Source organism: Nicotiana tabacum, chromosome 9 (genome assembly GCF_000715075.1).
Source record: "Nicotiana tabacum cultivar K326 chromosome 9, ASM71507v2, whole genome shotgun sequence".
In the NCBI taxonomy this organism is placed as follows: Eukaryota; Viridiplantae; Streptophyta; class Magnoliopsida; order Solanales; family Solanaceae; genus Nicotiana; species Nicotiana tabacum.
This window is the reverse complement of record NC_134088.1, coordinates 14,267,581-14,295,572: the sequence shown is the minus strand read 5'-3', so window position 1 is coordinate 14,295,572 and position 27,992 is coordinate 14,267,581.

Below are 27,992 nucleotides of genomic sequence, written 5' to 3'. Positions count from 1 at the left end.
AAAATTACCTAGTTTTTTTTTGTCTTTTCTGTGATTGGAATTTAAGTGTTCAATTAATTTCATCAATCCAATGTAATGAAGGTACATTCTAGCCTTCTGATTTTTGCCGTCTACTTTAAAGGTTAATAAGTGCTTTGAGTAGTAAATATTTCCTCTATTTCAATTTTTGTGCTTTACTATAGTTTTTTTTTAAATTTGTTTTAAAAGTATCTTTTTATGTTCAGTAACTCTTTAATTTCACCGTTTTACATGACATATTTAAGATTATTATATTCAAGGATATTTTTATCAGAGAATACAAGATTGTATTTATTGCTAGAACAATAAAATAAAGATTGATTATATTTATCTATATTAATATCTTAATATCTATATCTATCTATCTATCTATATATCTATATACTATATTAAAAGCACGAAGGCCTTTAGCGAAATATTGTTCGCCTTTTTTGCCCTTTAAGAATAAATTTCACACTAGGCAAAAGTATAATTTAAGCTTCTTTCCAAATTTTTAGGAATTTAAATTAACTAAAATTTTAGTATATTCCATGTTTTGAACTCCTATGGAATTAGTCCTAACATATAGGACTCACACAAGAATGGAAACAAAATATTTCTGACGAAAAGAAAACTTAGAATAACCAATATTACAATTTGCTTCATCGGCCAATAAAATACCATTTTTGTGTCCATAGTTTGGTAGAAAATGTTATTGAACTTATAGACAAATTTTATTCTAACCGAATTATCATCATCTCTTTTCTAAGTATTTCAACAAATGATAATTTTTTATAGCAAGAAACCCCTAGCGAAATGTTGTTCGCCTTTTTTACCATTTAAAAATAAATTTTACATTAGACAAATTTGTAATTTAGTGATTATCCTAATATATAGGACTTTAAAATTAATCAAAATTTTAATTATCAATTTTTTTCTTATTTGAATTGTGTAGGAAGTCTTAATATTAAGGATTTTAAAGTAGATATTATTGGGGAAATAGGAGTAATTTTACGTTTTCTTTTCCTTGTATATCCGACGGCAATTTCAATAGAAATATGTTTCACGTTCATTCTTCTTATTGGGAAACTTATAACTCTAACAAGATGTACCATTAAAAGTAAGAGATGTTACTAACTAAATATATATTTTAATTATTAAATATAGTTTTAAATATTACACAAATTAATAAAGAGAATAATATATTGTTCGAGTAGGAAAAAAGTTCAAAAATAGTTTGTATCTTCTATACTATCATAAAAGAATGAAATTTCAACAAATAATTAAGTCTTTGGATTAATAAATTAGAGGGATAAAACTGATTCATTTTTTTTTTCAAAATCATTATGTAAGTTTAATTATTTATCAAGTTGATAAAATTCTTAAGGTACTTAAATTTATTTTCACAAGAACTAGAGCATTGGCCATGAAAAAAATTAGAGCAAAATTTATTTTAATATAGTATTAAAAGTTAAATAGCTAAAAATGCTAAGTTAAATCATTAAGGATGTAACATAAACAAAAGGTATTCAAAAGATGTTGTCATTATTTTTTTTATATTCAATGCAATAAATGATAGCTTCCTATATTTTTTAATATAGTATTATATTATTTTTATAACTCAATATTAGTCATTTAAGACTTTAAATTGTTATTTATAAATATCTTCGAGGTATTATAGTTCTACCTCATCACTCAAAAATTTCTAAAAGATCAAAAGATTCAGATTTTCAATTTATTTTATTATCTTTGAATAATTATGGTTAAAGTATTTTTTATGTTGTTTGTTTATAGTCTTCGATAACAAAGATAACAATTAATTTCATAAGATATTTCACTCCTCATAAATCATAATAAAGCATATAAAGACTTATATGAAGTATGATTTATTTGTTTTATTGGGTTAGCTTAGTGAGATTAACATTAGGATCTTATATGGTTTAATATTTATTCAATAACTCAAAATATAGTATTTAATAATATTTATATAATTTTTAAAAATTATATATTTATTAATATAGGTACACGCGCAAAGCGCGTACCCTAAGACTAGTATAAAAATAATTTTATGACTGTACTAATATAATCGGTAAAGTTTGGTGTATGTGTGAAATTGACCTTCACATTTAATTAACTGAATAAAAGATGAAGGATAAAAAGGAGAATTGCACGGGCATTTACAGTCTATGCTATTATGTACTCTTATATTAGTACTTAATTAGTAGTTTACATAATGCTGAGATATGCCACAAGAGAATATTTAATTTTTAACTGTCCAAAATCAATCAAGAGGAAGAGAAATATATGTGTGGATATATTTACTGTTCCTCAACATTGCAAGTGTTCTGAAATCCATATATTCTGTTTTGAGAAAGTGGAGCCTGCTGAAATGCTTCTGCGGAGCCCCATGTATGAAAGGCGGTGTTTCTTCGAAAAATTATACTATGTAGTTAGGCTAATTTTTTTAATATATGTATACCGCATATTGACACGCACCCCTTGACTTCTTCATATGTTTATTTTTATATTTTAATACCCCTTAATGAAAATTCTAGCTCCATCACTAAATCCATCAATATTTAAGTGCCCATCCGAAAACATCTAAAATTGTTGCTCGGATTACTTTCTTTGATTACTTTTCTCGGTTTACATCTTTTTTTTTGCTTAAATTTCGGAGTCTTCTACTCTGTGATTATGATTATTATTTCAGCAGATGAAAATTTGTAATTCTACTAAGACAAAAAAAAGTAGAAGCTCTTTTAAGATGGTGCTAAAACTCGGGTGAGGAGTACGGGAGGTTACTCGGAATACTTCCCAGTGTTAATGGAGTTGTACCAGAGATCGGCTCTTAGTCCTTTTCTATTTGTCGTTGCAATGGATGTGTTGACGTTCAAGGGGAGATGCCATGATACATGTTATTTGCCGATGACACAGTTTTTATTGACGAGACGCGAGGCGGGGTTAATGCAAGGCTAGAAGTTTGGAGACACACCCTGGAGTCTAAAGGTTTCAAGTTGATTAGGACCAAAACAGAATACTTAGAGTGCAAATTCAGTAATAGGATTCATGTAGCGGACGTGGAGGTGAAGCTTGATACTCAAGTCATCCCCCAAAAAAGTAGTTTCAAGTATCGCGGGTCTATAATCCAAGGTAACGAAGAGATTGAACGAGGATGTCACACGTCGTATTGGGGCAGGGTGGATAAAATATTGCTCGCGTCCGGTATATTATGTGATAAGAATGTGCCACCAAGACTTAGGGGTAAGTTCTACAGTGGTGGTTAAACCAACTATATTGTAGGGGCTGAGTATTATATAGTCAAGAACTCTCATGTTCAAAATATGAAAGTAGCAGAAATAAGGATGTTGAGATGGATGTCAGTATACCAGGAGAGATAAGATTAGGAGTGAGGTTATTCAGAACAAAATGGGAGTGGCTTCCGTGGAGGACAAGATCTGGGAATCGAGGCTGAAATGGTTCGGACACGTGAAGAGGAGAAGCATTGATGCCCCTATTAGGAGGTGTGAGAGGTTGGTCACAGCGGGTCTAAGAAGAGGTAGGGGTAGGCCTAAGAAGTATTGAGGAGAGGTGATTAGGCAAGACATGACACTGCTTCAACTTACTGAGGACATGACCCTCGATAGAAGGATGTGGATGTCAGAATTAGGGTAGAATGTTAATAGGTAGTCGTAAGTTTCCCCTTTCCTTACAAATAGTATTAGTAGCACTCTTGTATTTTCATATTCTTAGAGCTTTATTTTATACCCGGTTGTTTCGGTCGTGTGTCTATCATATTTTCCTGTTGGTATTTTCTGGTGCTAATTCTTCCTTTTCATCTTCTTCCCCTTCTTCTTTCATTCTCTTCTTCATTTCTCTTGAGACGATGGTCCACCAGAAACAACATTTCTACCTTACCAGAATATGGTAAGGTTTGCATGTACACTATCCTTCTTAGACTTCGCTTGTGCGATTAGACTGGATCTATTGTTGTAAGTAGAAGCTCTTTTAATCCCTTTTTATTTAATAGACTATTTAGACAACGAGAATTCATATAACCTCAGCTTAAAATAATTAGAACTAAGGCATAATTTGTAATGCTGTATTCCGTATGTCGTTGAATACATCATAACCACACCAATGACATGAAAAGGAACAATGTAATCACTGAGGCGACCATAACAAACTTTACCCTCAAATTACTGCAAAAATTGCTTCACATAAATTTTCTTAATGTCACGGCAGAACCTATTTCTTGACTTTAATACCACTTTAGCACTCATAAAGTTAAGACAAGACATTAGACATGTGCGAGGAAACTCGGATTCTGGGAAACTAAAACATGGCAAACAACAAACCCTAACAACTCCACTTATCAAAATTAATAAATTAAAAAATAGCCCCGTGCACGAAGTATCTCGCATTTACATAGGGTCCGAGGAAGAGTCTCACCTTAAGGGGTGTGATGTAGACAACCTATCATAATGCAAGGATCACTAGCTGATTTTACGGTTCGAACCCCTAGCCTGTAGATCACGAGGAGACAATTTTACCATTGCGCCAAGGCTCATCTTCTTCACTTATCAAAATGAAAATGAAAATAAGTGAAAAGCAATTAAAAAAATTCAAAACAAAAATAATGGTTATGGGCTTAGTTAGAGATTTTGTTGGACAGACAAAAGACAACTCATTAAGCACTAGTTAAGCAAATTAATGACCTGATTAATTAATACGTACTATCCTTTGCTAGTTTGAGGAAAACCCTTGTTTCTTGCACCCTTATGCTTTAACCCATAGGTGATCTTGGAATTTTAAACTTTGACAATAAATAAAACAAAAAAAAAACCCTTATAATATTGAAATTTGTACTACATTAGTCTACTGTAACTTTTTTACTTCTTTAATTTTTTTAATGTATTTGTCTCCGATTAAGCCGGTGATTGGTGAAGCCTTAACCACTGACCACATATATTACTGTCATTATACAAGAGATAATAATATGGTAGCATCATTCTTAACCTTCTCAAGAAAGTTCAAAAACTAAAAGTTTGATGTATTACTTTTCATTATACAAGAGAAAATATATATTACAATATCATCTTTAATCTTCTCAAGAAAGTTCCAAAAAACCAAAAAAAGTTTGAAAGGTTAACCGAATTCTATAACTATAAATGTGGCATTAGATCAAGTATTGGTTAACAATCTGAGTAGGGAGTTGGGAAAGGTGATATTATTAAAAAAATTATCTGAATTAACCATCATGATGATCATCATTAGAATTTTTAATTAGTGGTGCTTAACGGTTTGCTAATACGTTCTTTTGATTCTACAATATTCTCTTCATAAATCACATTAAGACTCTTACATTTCCACGTAAAGATCATTTCCTTCCTATTCATCTAACTCTATCAAATACGGATACGCCTTTATAATGGAGTTCCCTTTGTTAGAGAGCGATTTATCTTTAATGTAGAAATATCCAGCATGATTTCAAATTTAATAGGGCATCAATGCAGATACTAGACTCCATATAAAAAAAAAAAAAAAACCTCCTTTTGCTCCATATATGTAAAAACCCAGCTCATTAATGATATTGTCCGCTTCGGACCTGCTAGGCCGGCACGTTTTAAAATGCGTCATTAGAGTTTAAGGCTTATTTAGTACTCCTTCTGTTCCAGTTTATGTGAACCTATTTCCTTTTTGGTCCGTTCAAAAAAGAATGATCCCATTCTAAATTTGGTAATAATCTAGCTTAAACTTACAATTCTACCCTTAATGAGAAGCTTTTATAACCATACAAATACTCTGGGGCCCTTTTTGACTTGTTTAGGACCACAAATTCCAAAAGTCTTCATTTTTTCTTAAACTCCGTATCCAGTCAAACAGACTCACATAAATTGGAACGAAGGGAGTAATATTTTCAGCATCTCTCTTGTGTTTTGTCGATGAGAAATTCGCCTAGGGTGTCACTTCCAAGAAACAAGGGAAGAATCATGGATCATACTATTATATAGGGTAAAAAAGATTTGTATTAAATACTCTAACAATAAAGTGATACGTGGAACCGAAGGCAAACGAAAAGCGAGGCAAGTAGAAAGCAAGAACGGGGACATCAACTTCGGTTGGCACCGGAAAGACCCCGAAGGGAATATTGCTAATGAAGACAAACGAACGTTTGTCACCCGATGACATTCCATGAAGAATATTCTTCAATATTAAATACATAATCTGTTATCGAGAATTTTGGCATTCATTACCTGTCGTTAAACATTCATTAATAGTCCCCATACTTGTCATTTAAGAGGGGCTTAACCTTAGGACCTTGTTCCCTATGTGCAGCTATAAATAGTGACTTCAACAGCCATTATAAAGAACACGAATTTTTTGACAAACTTATGCTACATACTTATGGTGACCCAAAAGGTTATCTTCTGTTTTAAAGCCTGATTCCGTGTTCCGAGGCCTTTAAAACCTCATTTTAGTTTTTCTCGATTTGCGTGTGTAGTCCTAGCGCGCTTCTGGAAGCCTTTATGTGGAAATGTGAGAAAATAATAATTTTTTCCTTTAAAAGTTAATTTTAGTTGACTTCAGTTAATATTTTGCGTAAACGGATCCGGACCCGTGTCTTGACGGTCCCGGAGGGTCCATAGTAAAATATGGGACCTAGGCGTATGCCCGGAATTGAATTCCGAGGTCCCTAACTCGAGAAATGAATTTTTGATGAAAATTGTTAAAATGAAATTATAATAGTTTTGAGAAATTGGTTAATAGTTGATCTCATTGGTATAGGGTCCGTATTTTTAGTTCCGGAGCCCGGTACAGGTCCATTATGATATTTATATCTTATCTGTAAAATTTGGTGAGAAATAGAACTGATTTAACGTGATTCGGACCTTTGGTTGAGAAAAAAGAAGTTTTGAAACTTTCTTGAAAATTTCATGCAATTTGGGGCTAAATTCATAGTTTTAGGTATTATTTTGGTGATTCAATCGCGCGAGCAAGTTCATATGATGTTTTAAGACTTGTGTGAATGTTTGATTTGGAGTCCCGAGGGCTCGGGTGAGTTTCAGATAGGCTACGAAGTGATTTGGACTTAAGAGGAATTGCTGGTATGCTTCAGGTCCTGCAGACTTTGCAATTGCGAGGTCTGGCTCGTAAATGCGAGCCTTACTTTTGCGGAAAAAATTATCGCTTTTGCAAAGCAGGGAGGGGACTGGGTAGTTCACATTTGTGAAGAGTTGGCCGCATTTGTGAAAGTCCTTCTTCGCATTTGCGAATGGGACTTCACATTTGCGATGGCAGCAGAAATGCGAGAAGTTCGCATTTGCGATACTTTTCTCGCATCTGCGAGATGCGACATCTGCAGGTGATAAGTTTCTGACTTAGATGGGATTTTCATTCATTCACCCATTTTTCAAAACTAAACCTCAAAATGCGATTTTCTAAATGCAATTTCTTTCCCAAAGCATAGGTAAATAATTCTTAACTCATTTCTTTCAATCTTTTGCATCTTTTTACAAGATTTCATCATAGAATCTAGGGTGTTTCATGGTGGAATTGGGTGTTTTTAGGTAGAACTTACGAATTTCGAAATTTGGGGATTTAAACCTCAAATTGAGTTCGGATTCCAAAATCAATTGTATATCCGGGCTCGAGGGTGAATGAGTAATCGGGGTTTGGTCCGAATTTCGGGTTTTGACCAAGCAGGCCCGAGGTTAGTTTTTGACTTTTTGGAAAAAACGACGGGAAACCTATAATTATGCATTAGAATTAATTTCCTTAGCGATAATTGATGTTATTAAGTTAATTATGACTAGATACCACTATATTGGAGGTGGAATCTAGAGGAAAAGCGATAATTGAGCTTTGAGTTGGCCGTTGGATTGAGGTAAATGTTATGTCTAACTTCGACTTGAGGGATTAGGAATCCCCGACTTAATTGCTATGTGAAAATCCATGTGTGTGGCATATAAGTGAGGTGATGGGTACCTATGCGCCACCAAATTATTTGTTTAGCCTATTCCCTTCCCCGTTCCTAATAAATTATTTTTCTATCTTAACTTCTACATGTTTATTTGTGTTTCCATATTTAATTGCTTCTTGTTAGATGTTGTTTTCCTTATTGAAGCTATTAATTATTTCGTAGTTCATTGTATCTCATTATTGGCTTAAGTTGGTTTATCGATATTTCATGGAACATTTTGGTTGGTCTCGTTGTGTAGCATTAATTGATGAAGTTTCATACTTGTATAGATTTCCGTTTGTTTTGGTTTGAGGCACAAATATTGTGGAGGGATTTGAGCTAAATTGTGAAATACTTGTTCTTATTATGTGATTGGTACTAATATGGTGGGATCACGTTGCACACTGCAACAGGAGGAATAAAGGCTAAATGTGATTGTCTGGTGGGATCGGGTTGCACGCCGTAACAAGAGTAATAAGGGTGGACAGGTGGGATCAGGTTGCACGCCACAACAGGAGGAATAAGGGTGGTATATTGAGGAGCAATAAGGGTGGACTGGTGGCATCGGGTTGTACGCCGCAACAAAAGTAATAAGGGTGAATGTTCAAACTATTACTAGTTATATGTTGGGATCGGGATGCGCGCCGCATTATTTGTTGTTCATGTATACTTTTTCTGCTGTGATTTATACATGTAGTATTGTAACTCTGTTAAGGATTGGTTATAACTGAGTACTAGCAAGATATTTGGGTTTCGCATTTATGTTGTGGCAAGTTACTGTTCCAATTCATTCCATATTTCCTTTTTGCTTTGTTATACACTATTGCAGGTTATATTTTAAAAGCCCCACCTTAGCCTCGTCACTACCACAACGAGGTTAGGCTCGGCACTTACCAGTGCATGGTGTTGGCTGCACTAATATTTCACTCTACACTTTCTGTGCAGATTTTGGAGTTGGTTGTGGCTGATCGAGAGGTCGGTTGCAGGCATTCATCTAGGAGACCCAAGGTAGTCCTGCAAGCGTCCGCAGGGCCTGGCGTCCCCTCCTACGTTTATGCGTTTCTGTTTTATTTTCTTTTGAGACAGATGTATTTTTCTTTCAGACCCATACTTGTAGATATTCATAGAATGTTCGTGGATTGTGACAACAGTTTTTGGTATTTGTTAATAGTATATAGATAACCAGTAAATTATATGCTTCCGCAATTAATTCTGTTTGATTTATCTTTGTTAGTTTTAACTATAAAATGTAAAGGTAAAAGGTAAGTAGAACTCTAATGTTGGCTTGCCTAGCGAGTGTGATGTTAGGCGCCATCACGGTCCTGACGGTGGAAACTTCGGATCGTGACAAGTTGGTATTAGAGCACTAGGTTGCCTAGGTCTCACAATTGTCGAACAGGGTTTGTAGAGTCTGAGGGATCGGTATGGAGACGTCTGTGCTTATCCCCCAGAGGCTACAGAGTTAGGAACAATTTCACTTCTATTCTTCTCTGTCATGCGATTTGATCTTTCAATGCTAATTGAACTCTCTACTCTTGTTCCTTCACAGATGGCAAGAACACGTACCACTTCATCAGCTGATCAGCAGCCCGAGCCACTAGTGGTAGCTCCTACGAGGGGCAGAGGACGAGACCATGCTAAAGGCCGAGGCAGGGGCAAGGCTCAGCCCAGAGGTCGAGCAGCAGCACCAGCAGTGGAGCCTCAAGTAGAGTTTGATGAGGATGCTCCGGCCCAGACCGTTCCAATAGGGCCAGCTCAGGTTCCATAGGGGTTCATCGCTACCCCGATACTTCAGGATGCTTTGGTCCGTCTAGTGGGCCTTTGTTACATATCGCGTTTCCGTACGTTAAAAGCTTCGTCTTCCGTTAATTGACATAGACTCGGGGATGAGATTATCTTGATGTTAACGTATTTACGCTATATATAACAAGCGATAAAAAGTGTCATGAAGGATAAATGGGTATACGAATTAAAGAAAATGAGTTTCGTTGAAAGTGACCAATTTGAGATAAAATACGGGTCGAGCAATAATACCCGATGAATATGAACTAGTATCATGCAAGGTACCATATGACCACGGTTGTATAATGTATAAAGTATATCAAAAATAAGTAAAATTTTAAGTAATTTGAGATAATGTTTAAATTATGCGGGTAATTGATTAATTACCGGGTAATAGAACATTACCCAGTTAACTAATAAGTGGATAAAAATTTATAAAATATACCCATAAAAAATATGGCTCAAAGCCGCCATGACAAAAAATAACTCATCAGTCATTATTGCCATGTGGCTAGTTATGAAGTGTAACTAAAAAACAAGACTTAAAGATAAGTCTCACCAAAATAATGCTTGCTTATAAGCATTTTTCATGGGCCATTATGTCATTATTATCAATTCCTTAGTTAAAGTTCAGAAGCCTTATGTCTTTAGCTCAAAGGAAACATTGAAGCAGAAGCAAATTTCGTTTCAAAAGAAAAGCTTCATTCAAAAGCAATTTTGTCCATAATTTCAACGAATTCAAAGCCAAATTTCGGTTATAAGTTTTAAAGAAGCGAGAACAATTTCGTTCAAGGATTCAGAAAGTAGGAACTTAATCCGATTTTTTGAGTTCTAAGATCAATCAACGAAGATTCTCCAACAGAATATTATACGGAGTTTTCCTACTCCGGGTATGTTAAGGTCATCCCTTTTTTTTTAGCATGGTCCAAATTATAATAAAGAAACGAGCAAACACACAGTTTTTATAAGTTATTCTATTCATAGAAATACTAGGGGTGTATATATTCTTGATTCCCCATATGAATTATTATTATCATCTGTTCATGGGTCTTAGAATAATACGCAGTTGAAAAAGTTTATCCGGAAGGAATATTGAGATTTTTACGTATTTTTCATGCATTTCACCCATTTATACATGTGCATTAACACATGACCAGATGGCATTATATACGCGTATATATGTAAATATATGTATATGAGATATGGGAAAAGGTTATGGCGTTATATACACACCACCACCCGATCAACTGGTATATGTTGATAATGTTGCCCATAATGGCCGAGACGATATGTTGGGATGACCTCAGTGGCTTGATGATATAATGTACACCCATACCTATGCATGGCACGACATTTATACGCACGTGCATGACATTATAAATGTTTTAGAATTTACAAAGTTATTCAGATTTAAAGACGTGTTTATATATTCCATGTTTCATCTAAGTCTTTTACGTACAAATTTTCATGCCTTACATACTCAGTACATTTTTTGTACTGACACCCTATTTCACGGAGCCTACATTTCATGCCCGCAGGTGCAGGTAGGCAAGCTGACGGCCCCCCTTTTTAGGATCCCTGATCAGTGAGAGTTGGCATGCTCCACTCGATCTGGAGCTGCTTTTGATTTTGGTACGATATGTTTATATATATATATATGGGTATGACGTGGCTTAGTCCTGTCTTTATACAATTATGTTTCCATTAGAGTTCTGTAGACAATATGTCTAGTTAGGTTGTGTGTGGCCTTGTCGGCTTTCAGTTTTGGATGTATAGTTGTCTATAGCAGCCTTGCCGGCTCTCCCACTATATTCTGCATGTATACGTACATATTCCTTGTTGGCAGTTCTCCTTCATGTATGTTATTTTTGTAATTCAGCAAATGTTATTCAGGTTCATATCTTAGACGCATGCTTAGGGGGATTTGACAGGTAGGACTCAGGCACCTGTCGCGGCCCATCGGTTTGGGTCGTGACAGCCTTATGGAGAGTGTTACTCAGGCTGGTACATTACTTGTAGCACCAGCTGTCTTTCAGGCCGGGGGAGGATCACAGACTCCCGCTACTCACACTCTGAAGTAGATGGCTCCCCAGTTTCAGACTCCAGCAGCCCGATCGGTTGGGGTAGTTTCGCCGGGTATTGTAGCACAGACCGGCAATGGATCAGCTATGTCTTTTGAGGCCTTGTGGAGATTGGATAGGTTTACCAAGCTTTTCACCACTAACTATGGTGGTACATCTTCAGAGGATCCCCAAGACTATTTGGACAGTTGTCACGAGGTATTGTGGAACATGGGGGAGTGGAGACCATTGGGGTCGACTTTGCTACCTTTCGTCTGTCAGGTTCTGCCAAGAAATAGTGGAGGGATTATTGTTTGGCCAAACCAACTGGGCCACCATCTCTTACTTGGACCAGTTCTTTCAGCTATTTCTGGAGAGGTATCTTCCTATCATTCAGAGAAAGGACTATCGGAGGCAATTCGAGCGCCTTCAATAGGGTTCTATGACCGTCACTCAATACAAGACCAGATTTGTTGATTTGGCCCATCATGCTCTTCTTATACTTCCCACCGTGAGAAAAAGAGAGAGAGGGGAGGTTTATTGAGGGACTTGCTCAGCCTATCAGATTGCATATGGCTAAGGAGACAGGGAGTGAGATTTCTTTCTAGGATGTAGCCAATGTGGCTAGACGAGTTGAGATGGTGTTAGCTCAGGGGAGTGGTCAGGGGTCTGACAAGAGGCCTCATCACTCCAGTGGATTCAATGGGGTCTCATCTGGAGGTCGAGGTACTTTTGGTAGGGGCCATCCTCCCAGGCCGTTTCATTCATCACTTCAGACATCCCATGGAGCTTCAGGGAGTCGTGGTCCTTATGTACCTCCTTCATGGCAGCTAATTTATAGTGCACCGCCAGCTCCTATCAGAGCACCTCCTCTTTAGAGTTTTTATCGTGGTCAGCCGGCCCATCAGGGTCAGTCTCGGTTTCCTCAGCCGTAGTATCAGGATGGATGTTTTGAGTGTGGTGAGTATGGGCATATCCGGAGGACCTGTCCTAGATTAGTGGGTGTTCAGTCACAGCAGTAGGGTTCTCATGCCATGATTCTAGAAGCACCCACTCAGCCAGCTAGAGATAGGGGTTAGGAAGCCAAAGGTAGGGGTTAGCCCGCAAGAGGTTGAGGTAAGGCCATTAGAGATGGAGACCAGGCCGCTAGTGGTGGAGGCAGCCAGTAGGAGGCCGTCCTAGGGATATGGTTCAGAGTGGTGGGGCCTAGCCCCGATGTTATGCTTTCCCAGCCCCTGTGGCATCAGATGTTGTTATCATCGGTACTGTTTCGGTTTGTAGTAGATATGCTTCAGTGCTATTTGATTCAGGGTCTACTGTTACATCTCGCGTTTTCGTACGTTAAAATTTCATTTTCAGTTAACCGACGTAGACTCGGGGATGAGATCATCTTGATGTTAATGTACTTACGTTATTTATATCAAGTGATAAATAAGTGTTATGAAGGATAAAGGGGTACACGGATTAAAAAAATATGAGTTTCGTTGAAAATGGACAATTTAAAATAAAATATGGGTCAAGCGATAATACTCGATAATTATAAACTAGTACCATGCGAGGTACCATATGATCACGGTAGTATAATGTATAAAGTATATATGAAGTATTTTAAAAATAAATAGAATTTTAAGTAATTTGTGATAATTTTTAAATTATGCGGGTAATTGATTAATTACCGGGTAACATGGCATTACCCAATTGACTAATAAGCAGGAAAACTTTAATTAAATAACCCCAAAGTCACGTGGCATAAAGCCACAATGGCTAAACAATGACTCATAGGTCATTAAAGCCATGTGGCTAAAACCTTATCCAAATAAGACTTAGTGGAAAAACATGAAACTAGGATAATTTTGTATGTCTTATCCTAATGACTTGATTTAAAATCCAAAAGAATATCATCTTGTCTTTGAATAAGACAAGCAAACGTTAAAAAGAGACATTTCATTCACAAGGAAATAAGCTTGAAGAAACAAATCTTTAGCCAAGGAGTAGCAAGCAGTAACGTTCTCAGAAGCAGGAACTTTGAAATCAGAAAACGTTAGAGGCAAACACGGTTTCGTTCTAATATCAAAGAATCCGGGTGTAGATTTTTGCAAAAGCAGATTCATTCAAATAATTCAAGAAAAAGGTATGTTAAAGCTAAGCTCTTCCTTCATTTTGGCATGATCTTGTCATTACACAAGTTTGATAACGAATCATAAAGAAAAATTCATATCTCAAAATTTACATATATTTTGCTAGTCTCGCAAGTTACAATATTCTCTTTATCGGGACTTCATATTCATTTGAGTATTTCATTCTTCCAGTCAAGAGAGCAGAGAAGTGATATATATAGAATTAAAAGTATTTTCATTACCATCGAGCTATAATCGAGGCCTCTATTGGGCAACCTCTGATCAGATGGTAAGTTATATACCGAGCCTACTGTGGCCGAGCGCTTATGAGCGAACCCAGTTGGTCGAGATACAGAGCCTAGTATGGCCTAACGCTTATGAGCGAGCCCAGTTGGTCGAGATACAGAGCCTAGTATGGCCTAACGCTTATGAGCGAGCCTACTATGGCAGATCAGTTATATATATACCGAGCCTACTGTGGTTGACTGCTTATGAGCGAGCCCAGTTGGTCGAGATACAGAGCCTAGTATGGCCGAGCACTTATGAGCGAGCCTACTACGGCTGAGCGGATATATATGTATACCGAGCCTTATAAGGCCGGACAACTATTTTACTTACTATATTGAGAGAATTGAGTTATTATCAGCAGGTAAGCATATCTTCGGATTATCTTTGACTTCCAGCTACTTGCAGTAATTATATTAAAGTTCAGTTTCAACTTTCAGTATATTGCCTTACATACTCAGTACATTATTTCGTACTGACGTCCCTTTTCTGGGAGCGCTGCATTTCATGCGTTCAGGTTAGACAGACAGACGAGTAGGCCTCTTCAATAAGTGTTGCCCGAGCTCAGCTTGATCGGTAAGCTCCATGCCTTTCGGAGTTTCCGGGTCTAGAGCCTTATGTATATCTTGTATATATACGTATATATGTCATGAGTAGGCCGGATAGCCGTTCCGATCATAGTATATACATTAGTAGAGGCTTGTAGACATATCTTGTCAGTTAGTGCAGTATGTTGGGCTTTCAGGCCTTGTATGTATATTTGGTTGGTTTGTCAGTTGTAATAAATATGACGGCCTTGTTGGCCAAGCTTTATATTCATATTTAGTCAGCATTCGTTGTCGTCTTGCAATATGGCCCATGGCCAAAAGTATGACATCATATGTTCAGAATCCCTTAGTTGCAAGTTGGTACGCAAGGATAGGTAAGGCACTGGGTGCCGGTCTCGCTCCCCCAAGTTCGGGGCGTGACAAAAGTGGTATCAGAGCAGTTCTGTACTAGGGAGTCTACAAGCCGTGTCTAGTAGAGTCTTGTTTATGGGTATGTCGTGCACCACACTTATAAGCAGGAGGCTATAGGGCATTTAGGACTGTTACTCTTTCTTCTTACTCTAGATCGTGTGGTAGAGCTCACTTATAAGAAGTCAAATTTCGAAATTCTATATTATTCTTAATAAGAAAGAGAGATAGTTGTGGGAGAGCTGAGTCAGAGGAATTCAATTTTTGTATGATGCCTACGATAAGTAAATATGAGGTCTTTAGCAGATAATGGGTGTACTAAAAGATGTAAGCTTTCTGATAAGAAGCCTTAAGGCAAGAATGTCTATCCATCTTTATGGTGAAGGACAATGAGAGATTAAGAAGATAAGTACAAGTTTCAGCAAGTAAAGGAAGTAAGATGAAGAAGTGTATGAGGCGCCCAATTAACAAAGGTTAACAGTGTTTATATTTCAGGCAGAGGATGTGAGCACGTGATTTTTGCCCTACGAGAACTACTCCCAAAAATTCAAAATAAAATGGTTTTGTGTTGTTTGTGATTTATTTGTATTTTTGTCTGTGCATGTTTATTTCTACTTTAATTAAGAAAAATACAAAAATATGTGTTGCATGTGCATTTAGGATTTAATTTTATAATTTAGGAATTAATTAAACAATCAAGTTTGTTTTACAAAATGAAAAAATCACAAAAAATATGTACTTTGCATTTTTTGCGTTTAATGTCCGAATTGTGTGATTTTATCTTTATTTGGTGTTTAATTTCATGTGATAGCTGTTATTAAGAGTAAATGTTTTAAATTAATTTTCAATGTTATAATTCAATTAGGATTTTAGTTGAAAAGGAATTAAAAGAAAAAGAAGAAAAAGAGTGAAAATTCGGCCAATTTTAGTGCAAAAATCAGGCCCAAATCACCCATGAACCAGGTCTAGTTTGGCCTGGCCAGAGACGTCTTAAAACGACGTCGTTTGGTCACTCTTAATCAAGGCCGTTGGATTAAATCGATCCAACGGCTAAGATTCAACCTCCCTTACCCATTCCCCGTCCCGACCCGCTCCCCGGATCGACCCCGCCCCATACTACTCCAAACGACACCGTCTCCTTTAAATGAATTGATCCAGGCCATTGATCGTGCTTGATCCAACGGCCAGGATCAAACCACCCCCTCCGTATATAAATCCAACCTCTCACCTCACACCCCCTAAGCCATACCCCTATTCACCGTCTCTTTCAGAGACAAACCAAACAACTCTCCAAACCCTAGCTGCCCTGAAACCCCTTCGCCTGAAAGCCGGCGGCAACAACGTCGATGACCATGAAACTAACACCCCTAGAGCACCTAACCACCCTCTCCACGAATCCCTTACCCGTTTTGCTCGAATCAGCTTGTAGCTTCTCGAATCTTCAATCGAAGATTCAAGCAAAACTTGAAACTACCCCAACCAGCCCCAAGCTCACACCAAGGCACCCCCTGACCACCCTCGTTAGGATCTGTTAACCGTTTGCCTCGAATCAACCTCCAACTTCTCGAATCTTCAATCGAAGGTTCGAGCAGAACCTAAACCTACCCCAACCAGTCCCAAACTGATACCAGACATCTCCCTGACCTCCCTCATCACCAAACCACCGTTGGTTTGGTTCGATCAGACCAGAACCACTCGAACCCCAAATCAAACCCCCAAGAACCCTAGAAAGCCAGAGGTTGAAATCTGTCCCAACTAAAGGATGATTTGGGGTTTAATCGACTTTAGTCAAAGTGTTCTCAGTTGAGAACACTCGATTAAGGTCCGTTCGACCTCAAAAAGGTCCGAGTCAGAGTCCAAGTCAGGATCGTCTAGTCTCCGAGTTCCTGAGGTATTTTCCTTTTTCTATTGGTTCCATTTTGTATGTGTTTATATCTGTTTATTTGTTTTGTTTAGTTTTATTGATTTTTCAATTCTTTTTGTCGATTGATTCTGTTCTTCTTCAATGACCTTTTATTTGGTCGAACTTTTTCTGGTCATGGTCAATGTTATGATAAACTATATAATCGATTTGAATGAGTGTCGTCGGTTAGTTAAGTTTTATCAATACGACTCGAATCACCTGTATGTCTGATTATTTTCTATTTGATTGTATGTGCTGTAATTCGTGTAGTCGATTGGATAAGTATCGTCGATTAGTTTTACATGTTTGAATGTTAGAATAACCTGATAATAATTTGACTCATGTTGCTTCAATTCTGATTGAATCACTGTTGGAATTTGATAGGCTGGATTGGTTATAGCTGTTGTAGTTTGGTGATTAATTAGGAATCAACTTAGTTATCTGTTTAAGGAGATTGGTTATAGCTGATGAGGTACAGGGGATTGGGTAGGGCAGTAATTTTAGGGACTTTAGGATGGTATTTTGGGATTGAAAGATTTGAAATTAGTTAAGTTGAATGTCCTGACAGTGGGGTAGTAAAGTACCAATAAACTAATGAATTGTTTAGTAATCAGTGGGGAACAAGGTTTAATGGCATGGGAAATTGATTAAATAAGTTAAGTTACCCATAACCTTGGATTAAAAAAGAGAAAAAACATGTAGTAGTGGCTGTCAGGAAATATCATGGGTAGAAATACTTTCCTAAGTGCTCCTTAGAGCTGAAAAATGGGCTGAGGTTTTGGGTTTAAATATAGAGATTATTAGAGACATTAGGGAGGACTTTTTGGAACGGGCAGTAAGGGTTTAGAGTCAAAAACACACAGAAAAAGTCCAAAGATAGACATACATACAGAGAGAAAAACAGACATTGAGAGACAAATAAGGGAGAGAGCTTGAGAGACACACACTTCCTGACCTTGACAAAGATTGAGAAAACCTACTGTTGCATTAGTGCTCCTGAAGTCAAATTAGAATTCCAGTTGATGAGTTGCATGTTTCTAGCTTGATTTCTGATTGTAAGAGTTTCAGAGGTTTCCTGGTTGGTTTTCTAGTGATTTTGGGTTTATTCAGGCTGGTTTTGAGTCAGTTCTGGTGATTTGGTTTGGTTTTAAACACTTCTGAATTTCTGATTTATCACTTGGGTCTGCTCGTTGTTCTATATTACTAGGCATTGATTACTACTGTTGCTGTTGTGTTGTGCTATCTGATGCTGCTGACCTGCCTTTCTTCTCCTTCTTTTGCTATTCTCGATTCCAAGTACACTACTTCGAATCATCTTGGTGTATGCTCATTGAAGCTGAAATGAAATGGCCAGAAGATTTAATGTTCAAACTATAAAATGCTTGTATTCTACTTGATATTAATTATGTGTTTCCTGTTACATGAATAATAGACGACTGTATAATTAGGGCTATTTATAAGTTGTTTGGGCTGTTTGATTCCGGGACTGTTTGGACTTTGGAATGTGATTATGTAATAGTCATATGGGTTTAGTTTTGTTTTGCAGTATAATTTTTGAAATTAGAAGCAAGCTGCAAGCTGAAACAGTAAAGTATTTTGGAATTCATGAGTTTCACTTGTACTAATAAAATTGAGCTGAAATCAGTAAGTATGGATTTAAATGTGGTTATTGATTAAGAGCGCATTCGTTATTCATATCTTGTTAAGAATCAAGCTTGTATCTAAGTATTCTTATGAAATTCTCTTTTATATATTTTATAACGCGTATATCTATGTAAGTTTAGACAATGTTGTCATTAGTGAGTGTTGTTGTTTAGATAAGTAGCATATTTTAGTTGTAATAATAATGTTATGGTACATGTTTTCAATCTGATAGTAATAGACCATTGTCAATAGTTAAAACGAGATTGGAGATTAATGGTAATGTGCTATTAAGTTAATAATTGTAATCATTGCTAATTAGTTAACTGACCGAAAAAGCGGTGCTTGGATTTGGAGATGAAAGCCATCTGTCCCATGGGTAGGCCTTGGAGGCCCAATGCGGATTAATCATAAGTTTCTTTCTTAAATGGGGAAGTAGCTCTTAAAGTTAACCAATTAGGACCTTTTCTTTATCTTTAGAGAAAAATATAGGAAAATCTTAGTCGCTTTAGGATATCCTTTAAAAAATATATGAGACGAGCCTCGCCAAATGAAACGTACAAACGGCGGGGGCCTCAACAATTGGTTATTTTAAATATTTAGAATGCGGGATGGGCCGTTTAGCCAAACTTCACGGCATTCCCCAAAATAATAATACGCTAATCGCTTTAGGCGCGCATTTTAATAATCTTACCTTCTCAAATTCGGGTGCACATTTATGTGACCCAAATCAAAATCTCAACGGAATCGAAATGTGTCGATAACCACGGATACATTGATGTGACGTTGTTTGAGATACGTTTTCATAATGTTGCAATTCTCTGTTAAAATAATAGTGATAATAATAAAAGCGGTTAAAAGTTAAAATTTGCACATAGGTTTATAATTGTATAAAATTTGATAATTAAGCCGAATATGACAGTGGAGCGACCGTGCTAGAACCACGGAACTCGGGAATGCCTAACACCTTCTCCCAGGTTAACAAAATTCCTTACTCGGATTTTTGGTGCGCGGACTGTTAAATAGAGTCAATATTTTCCTCGATTCGGGATTCAACCGGTGACTTGGGACACCATAAATCTCCCAAGTGGCGAATCTGATCCTTTAATAATAAATCCCGTTTTGATTGTCCTTTAATTGGAAAAAACTCCCTCCGCGCCCCTTTGCAGTGGCGCGGGTAAAAAGGAGGTGTGACAGCTCTGGCGACTCTGCTAGGGACCGAACCCAGAGTCTCTGGTTCAGGGTTCAGAATTCGAGCTTAGATAAATTGTTATATTTGGCTTTGTTTATTATCTGATTTTTACATGTTTGGGCCTAATGTGCTAAACGCTGCTTTTACCGCTTTGATATTATCTGAACTGTATATAAACTGTGCCGAAACACTTCTCTTCTTACCTCCGGGGATGAGCTTGCTGGTCGAGACTCCCTATTCTGTTAGTGTCAATACCTGAAATAAGAAAGAGGCCGGACAAGTTACTAAGCCGGATAGCCTTTTGGTTCCCGGTACGTAGCCCCTTTCTCGACTCGAGTTGTCCGCTCGGGTACACAGTCTAGAAAAAATACTCAGGTTATGAACCTAGAATAACTCAGCTTCATGCCGGATCCCTAGTAGGAACGTTTGTTTGCATCACGTGCATTTAACTTTGGAGGCTCAACACAGGGGTTGGGTCTGTCTAGGACAGGTGTACCAAAGCGACAAAAGACCATCCTGATGCATCCAAATTGCTACCTGTGCATTTGTTGTTTCGGACTTGCATGCTGACCGGCTCTTGGATACTTTCAGGAAAGAGAGATAGATGTAGCTAATCGCCTGTTTTGAAAAATCATCAATGTCCAAATAGCGTCGAAACTCTGTCGAATTTTTGAGAAAATGGAAAAAAGAAGAAAAGGGTTTTTGGTTATGAAAAATGGTTTTATTTGCCATTGAGAAGAGTCTTGATTTTAGAAGAAGTTTGTTTTATCTACCCGAACTACGCCGGTTTGATTCTCAAAGGGTGCGGGATACGTAAGCAACCCTCATCGGGTCCAACCTCCCTTTTACAAAAATGTCAAAATCTTTGTCATAAATAAGTCGGGTGACGCCATTCTTGCTTGAAATAAGCCGAATGTCCCCAAAAGGGCACCGGAAGGCTGTTTTCACAAGAATAGCCGCCCTAAGTCATTTTTTTATGGTTTGGGGGCATAGCCTTAAAATCTTCCTCCCGGAAGCGCTGAAAGGCCGTGTTTTCAACCGGGTCTTTTTATTTCAATTTGAAAAAAAGAGAGAAAAGAGTCAACAATAAATCGAGTAACGCCATTTTTGGCAAAAATAACCGAATGTTCCCGAAAGGGACGCCGGAAGGCTGACTTTGCATAAACGGCCACTTGTACTCATTTTTGGATTTTTGACCGGTTGACTCACCCAGCTTTAAAATCTTCGTTCCCGAAGTTCTGAAAAGCCGTGTGCGGAACCGGATCTTCCTTTTAAGCTGTGAAAAATTAAAAATAGTCAATTTGTTGAGTCAAATAATTTTATTTCTTAATCACCTTAATAAATGTGCAGGATGAGCACGATGCAAAATAAACCTTTTTCAATAATGACTAAAATTCCTTTCAAGTTGCGGCTATGGTGGGATGATTTGGGTGGTGAAGGGCAAGAAGAGGTCAAGAAATATCTAAAAGGTCTTACGGGTTTACTGGAAATCTAACCTCGGGGGATATCATAAGAGTTTTGGTCACTTGCTGGGACCCGACACACAATGTTTTCCACTTCTCCGATTTCGAACTCACTCCGACTTTGGAGGAAATAGCCGGGTACATCGGAAATGCTGAAGTTCTGTTGAGGCAAAAATACCTGGTTGCTCCAAGAGCTGTCACTGTGCATCGGTTTTTAGATTTGTTAAAGATACCCAGGACGGTCCATAACCCAGATTTGGACGCAGGATTTTGTAATCTGCACTTCATATACGACAGATACGGTCACGTCAGAGGATTCAACAACCCGGGTAACAAGTTATGCAGCAAAAGTAACCGTCAGAAGTGGGACGAGCATAGATGAGTGGCTTTTATGATAACCTTTTTGGGCCTTTTGGTATTTCCAAGGAAAGACGGAAACATTGATATGAAAATAGTCGGGGTCGTCAGTACCTTGCTCATTCAAGATGAAAGCACTCTTGCACCTATGATAATATTTGATATCTTCTGAGCTCTCACAGCCTGCAAAGCCAGAGTGAACTTTTTCGAGGGGTGTAACTGTATGCTACAAATATGGATGATTGAGCATCTCTGCCCCCGTTCCCAGCTCTTGAGTTATGGTTCCTCGAAGAAAACTTGCATAGAAGAGTTCTACACAAGAATCAAGGGGGTCAGTCTACCCGAAGGAGTTACGGTGTGGACATCATTCTTTCGGACCCTCACCGCCAGCCAAATACAGTGGATATTAGGATGGTTTCCTGTGGATGAAATCATATATATGCCAGCCACTGGACCCCATTTCCTTTTGATGGGACTCCGGAGTATTCAGCCCTATGCCCCGTATCGAGTCTTGAGACAGTTGGGGAGATGCCAAATAGTTCCGAAAGACGAAGATCTTAGTGGCCAAGTAGTCGAGATCGGACCCAACGGACAGTTTCCTGAAGCAGCAGTCCGACAAATTTGGAGCGAGTGTCAATACTTAATAGCCAATACATGTGTACACGATCGATCCAAGGGTGAAGTTTCGCCGGGATACCTTGCTTGGTTTGGGAAAGAAATCGAGTTCAGGAGACCGGCCAAAAGGCCCCATCTCCAGGAGTTCGTCCAGGCGTCGCAAGAACAGTGGGATTGGTTGGCTAAAGAAGAGAGTTACATGGCAGAAATAAGCAGGCTGAGGAAAGACCTGGAATTTGAAAATAGTCTGCAAGTTGATGCCGACCGGGGAGAAAAGAGCAAATTGGCCCAAGAAAACGAAGCGCTGAAAGCCCAAATCCGACAAATGAGGAGAGATGCTGACAAACAACAAAGGATTCGGTCGGATGAGCGGTTAATAAAAGGGTAAAAAAAAGGAAATCGGTGAGTGCTGGGATGATCTGAAGAAATCTGAGGATACCATAGCACAACTCCAGGCATAATGGACAAAGAGAACGAAAGAGTGCACACAGTACTTACAGCAGGTAAGGAAAGATTTGGAAAAGACCATTGTCAGTCTAAAAAGGAAGGTGACCACCCTAGAGAGAAAGGCGGCTAAACAAGCCAAGGCTTTTGAAACCGAGAGTAAACACTGCTATAATCTGATGGCCTCGATGGAAGATGAAATACAGTAGTTACGGAAACAACATCTGCATGATTCTAGGGTTTTGAAGGCTAGAGGGGATCAGATAGAATGCCTACTCCTAGAGAAAGACCGAACCAGGAACAAGATTCTGACCATTGCTCGTGCTATTACCAGGAAATGTTGGGAGTGTGAAAACATGACCCGCACCACCTTCTTCTCGGCGGTAATGGTATTTGTGAAGCAAATCATGTATGAATTGGAACAGCTGGAAAGGAACCTTGCACCAAAGCCCGCGGCGAGGCCGAACGACGCCCCGCGGGCACCCAAATTTAAAACCTTAACGTGTTCATAGTTTGAATCTGCATTTTCTTTCTCTTAGAGTATGTTGTCTGTTAGAGTCTGTCTTTATTTCGCATCAAAGTATGTCAGTAGTTATTGAGTTCATACTTGGTTTGGTTTCGAGTCTGTTATTTTCCTTTCCAAGAATTGTCTGGTTTGTAATAGAATGTTTATTAATGAAAAATCGAAAATTTCCAAAAATTATCTTTTTGCTTTTCGCACTTATAGGTCAGAACTATGCATGGTCTGATTCATGCGGGGACATGATACGTAGGCAATCCCCATAAGATTCGACCACCACTAAAAAGAAAAGAGAAAAGGCAAAGTGAATAAAAGAAAAGAAAGAAAATAAAAAGAGAGATAAAGAAAGTTTCAGAAACACTTAAACGAGGCACAAAGAAAGTAAGTCGGAATGACGCATGCGGTCAAAGCAAAGACATGTTAGAAATGGTTAAACTGCCTAGGAACATTGCATCCCCCAACGTGAAATTGCAATATGTGTTAAACCCTAGCGCTAACAAGTTTGTTGTTTTTCTAAGAGATTTCGAACCAGTTACTTAGAACGTTCTGGCAGATTACCATTACCAAACAAGATCCAAAGGGCCCATACTAAAAGACATGACTAGTTCAGACCAAAGTGTCGAGGATGAAAGGACAGAGAATCAAATGCTGAAGGCGAGGACCTTCCACTTCCCAGGATCGCAGCTGCAACTGTCATGGTAACCTTGGAGATGTTGAAGAACGGGTTTGTGCCAGGCAAAGGTTTAGGGGCTGATCTTCAGGGTATGGTCCAGCCAGTTTCTTTGCCCAAGAATCTGGACACTTTTGGGCTATGATTCAAGCCTACGGCAGCAGATGTAAGGCGGGCCCGAAAGTTGAAGAAGAAAGTTTGGGTTCTTCCCAAGCCAGCTCCACGTCTTTCCAGATCCTTTGTTAGAGCAGGTATCAGAATGTTATCGGTCCCAAAAGTTCTCGGACCATTTATTGGGCCAAATGGAGATTTGAATGAGGGTTTTGAAAGGCTGTTCGCCGATGTCAACATGATAAAAGCTGGAGAAGGGTCCAGTAGGTTAGATGTACAATTTGTGGGGCCTAGGGCAAATATCAACAATTGGATGGCTACTCCCCTTCCTACCCGGAGAGAGTCTTGGTAGTGGGCTCTGATTTTTTTTTTGGATTATTCCAGGGTTGTAATCCAGTTTTGTTTTGTATTCGGCAAAGTGTGAAACTCTGTTATCCCGTATTTCAATAAAGTGAAAGCTTTTCTTTTCTTATTTTGTTCTAATTTTGTTTTCTTCTTTTCTCTTTCTGAACAGTTCTCTTTATATTGGTTCTAATGACATGGCATGCACAACGGATCTTCAACCCTGTCTAAAAAATCAATCTGACTCCGAACTAATTGTACAAGAGGTCGATTATGATGATGAATCAGAATACGATGAGGATGAAGCCTTCGAAGATATAAACAGAGAGTTAAGCCAGTTTGAAGAGAAATCCAAGCCCAACTTAAATGACACAGAAGCCATCAATTTAGGGGTGCAAATGATATCAGGGAAACTAAAATAAGCATCCACATTGCACCGAATATCAGGGAAGAACTAATCAGAGCACTTATTGAGTTCAAAGACGTTTTTGCATGGTCGTATGATGATATGCCGGGGTTAAGCACTGATTTAGTGGTTCATAACTTGCCCACTAACCCGGCATGCCCTCCCATCAAGTAGAAATTGAGGAAGTTCAAAACAGACATGAGTGTGAAGATTAAAGAAGAAGTAACCAAGCAGCTGCAGGCAAAGGTTATTCGGGTCATTCGATATCCTGATTGGTTGGCTAATGTGGTGCCAGTGCCGAAGAAAGATGGGAAGATCAGAGTGTGTGTCGATTACCGCAATTTGAACAGGGCAAGCCCCAAGGACAACTTCCCATTACCCAACATCCATATCTTGATCGATAATTGTGCCGGACGTGAGATCGGGTCTTTTGTAGATTGCTATGCTGGGTATCATCAGATTCTGATGGATGAAGAAGATGCGGAAAAGACGGCGTTCATTACGCCATAGGGGATTTATTGCTATCGGGTAATGCCATTTGGTTTGAAGAATGCTGGGGCAACGTACATGAGAGCAATGACTACTGTGTTTCATGACATGATATACAAAGAGATTGAGGTATACGTGGACGATGTGATCATAAAATCCAAGCATCAGGAGGACCACGTAGCAGACCTAAGGAAGTTTTTCCAAAGACTTCGAAGGTATGATATTAAGCTTAACTCGGCCAAATGTGCATTTGGTGTTCCATCTGGAAAGCTATTGGGATTCATCGTCAGTAGGCGAGGCATTGAGTTGGACCCGTCAAAGATCAAATCCATCCAAGATCTGCCACCGCCGAAGAAAAAGACAAAAGTAATGAGTCTGTTGGGAAGGTTGAATTATATCAGCAGGTTTATTTCTCAACTCACAGCAACTCGTGAACTCATTTTTCGGCTATTGAAGAAAGATGTTGCGGTAGAATGAACAGCAGAATGTCAAGAAGCATTTGACCAAATTAAAGGATATTTATCAAATCCACCTGTGTTGGTTCCACCTGAGCTGGGAAGACCATTAATTCTTTATCTAACGGTCCTGGAGAATTCGTTTGGATGCGTACTGGGGCAACACGACATTACAGGAAGGAAGGAGCAAGCCATCTATTATCTCAGCAAGAAGTTTACAGGCTATGAGGTTAAGTACACTCAACTCGAGAAGACATGTTGCGCCCTAACTTGGGTGGCCCAGAAATTGAAGCATTATCTGTCATCATATACTACTTATCTCATTTCACGCTTGGATCCACTGAAGTATATTTTCCAGAAGCCTATGCTCACAGGGAGATTGGCGAAATGGCAAATATTGCTCACGGTGTTTGATATCGTCTATGTGACGAGGAGGGTCATGAAAGCCCAAGCATTGGCTGATCACTTGGCTGAGAATCCTATTGATGAAGAATACGAGCCATTGAGGATGTATTTTCTTGATGAAGAAGTGATGCAACCAGGTCGGAAGCTCTTCTTTGATGGAGCCGCAAATGCGAAAGGAGTTGGAATAGGAGCGATACTTATTTCTGAAACAGGACATCATTATCCTGTTACGGCACAACTACGTTTCTATTGTACCAATAACATGGCTGAATATGAGGCATGAATTTTGGGCTTACGGTTAGCTGCAGACATGGATGTCCAGGACGTCTTGGTCTTGGGAGACTCGGACCTCCTGGTGCATCAGATTCAGGGTGAATGGGAAACAAGGGATTTGAAGCTCATACCATATCGATAATGTTTGCACGATCTGAGCAAGCAATTTCGATCAGTGGAGTTCAGACACATCCCAAGAGTTCATAATGAGGTTGCCGATGCTTTGGCCACTTTGGCATCGATGTTGCACCACCTAGACAAAATTCACGTTGACCCATTGCATATTCAGGTTCGTGATCAGCATGCTTATTGCAACATGATAGAGGAAGAAATGGATGGCGAGCCATGGTTTTATGATGTCAAGGAATACATCAGAATGGGGATATACCCGGGGTAGGCCACCGGAGATCAAAAGAGAGCCATTCGTCGACTGGCAAATGGATTTTTCCTCAGTGGAGGAGTGTTGTACAAAAGAACACCAGATTTGGGATTGCTGAGATGTATAGATGCTAGTCAAGCCACGACAGTTATGACAGAGGTACATGCTGGAGTTTGTGGGCCACATATGAGCGGATATGTATTGGCGAAGAAGATTCTTCGAGCAGGGTACTATTGGCTCACTATGGAGCGTGATTGTATCAGTTTCGTGCGGAAATGCCATCAGTGTCAGATACACGGAGATCTGATTCATTCTCCGCCGACAAAATTGCATACAATGTCAGCACCATGGCCATTTGTTTCCTGGGGCATGGATGTCATTGGACCTATTGAGCCAACAGCTACCAACGGTCATAGGTTCATTCTGGTGACCATCGATTATTTCACTAAGTGGGTTGAAGCTAAAACTTTCAAGTCAGTAACTAAGAAGGCAGTGATAGATTTTGTTCACTCCCATATCATATGTAGATTTGGAATCCCAAAGGTGATCATCACGAATAATGATGCTAATCTTAACAACAATTTGATGAAAGAGGTATGTCAATAGTTTAAGATTACACACCGCAATTCCACCCCATATCGTCCCAAGGCGAATGGAGTAGTTGAGGCAGCCAACAAAAACATAAAGAAGATACTTCGGAAGATGGTAGAAGGTTCAAGGCAATGGCATTAAAAATTACCATTTGCATTGTTGGGTTATCACACTACTGTTCATACTTCAGTAGGTGCAACTTCTTATTTGTTGGTATACGGAACTGAAGCAGTGATACCAGCAGAAGTAGAAATTTCATCCCTTCGGATTATCGCTGAGGCTGGGATTGATGATGATGAATGGGTCAAAGCCCGATTGGAGCAGTAGAGCTTGATTGATGAAAAGAGATTGGCAGCAGTATGTCATGGCTAGTTGTATCAAAAGAGGATGTCAAGAGCATATAATAAGAAGGTGCGTCCCAGGAAATTTGAAGTAGGACAGCAGGTGCTGAAACGAATCTTGCCACATCAGGCCGAAGCAAAGGGAAAGTTCGCCCCGAATTGGCAAGGCCGTTTATTGTGACCAGAGTGTTATCCAACGGCGCCTTATGTCTGACAGATGTCGAGGGAAGATGCATCG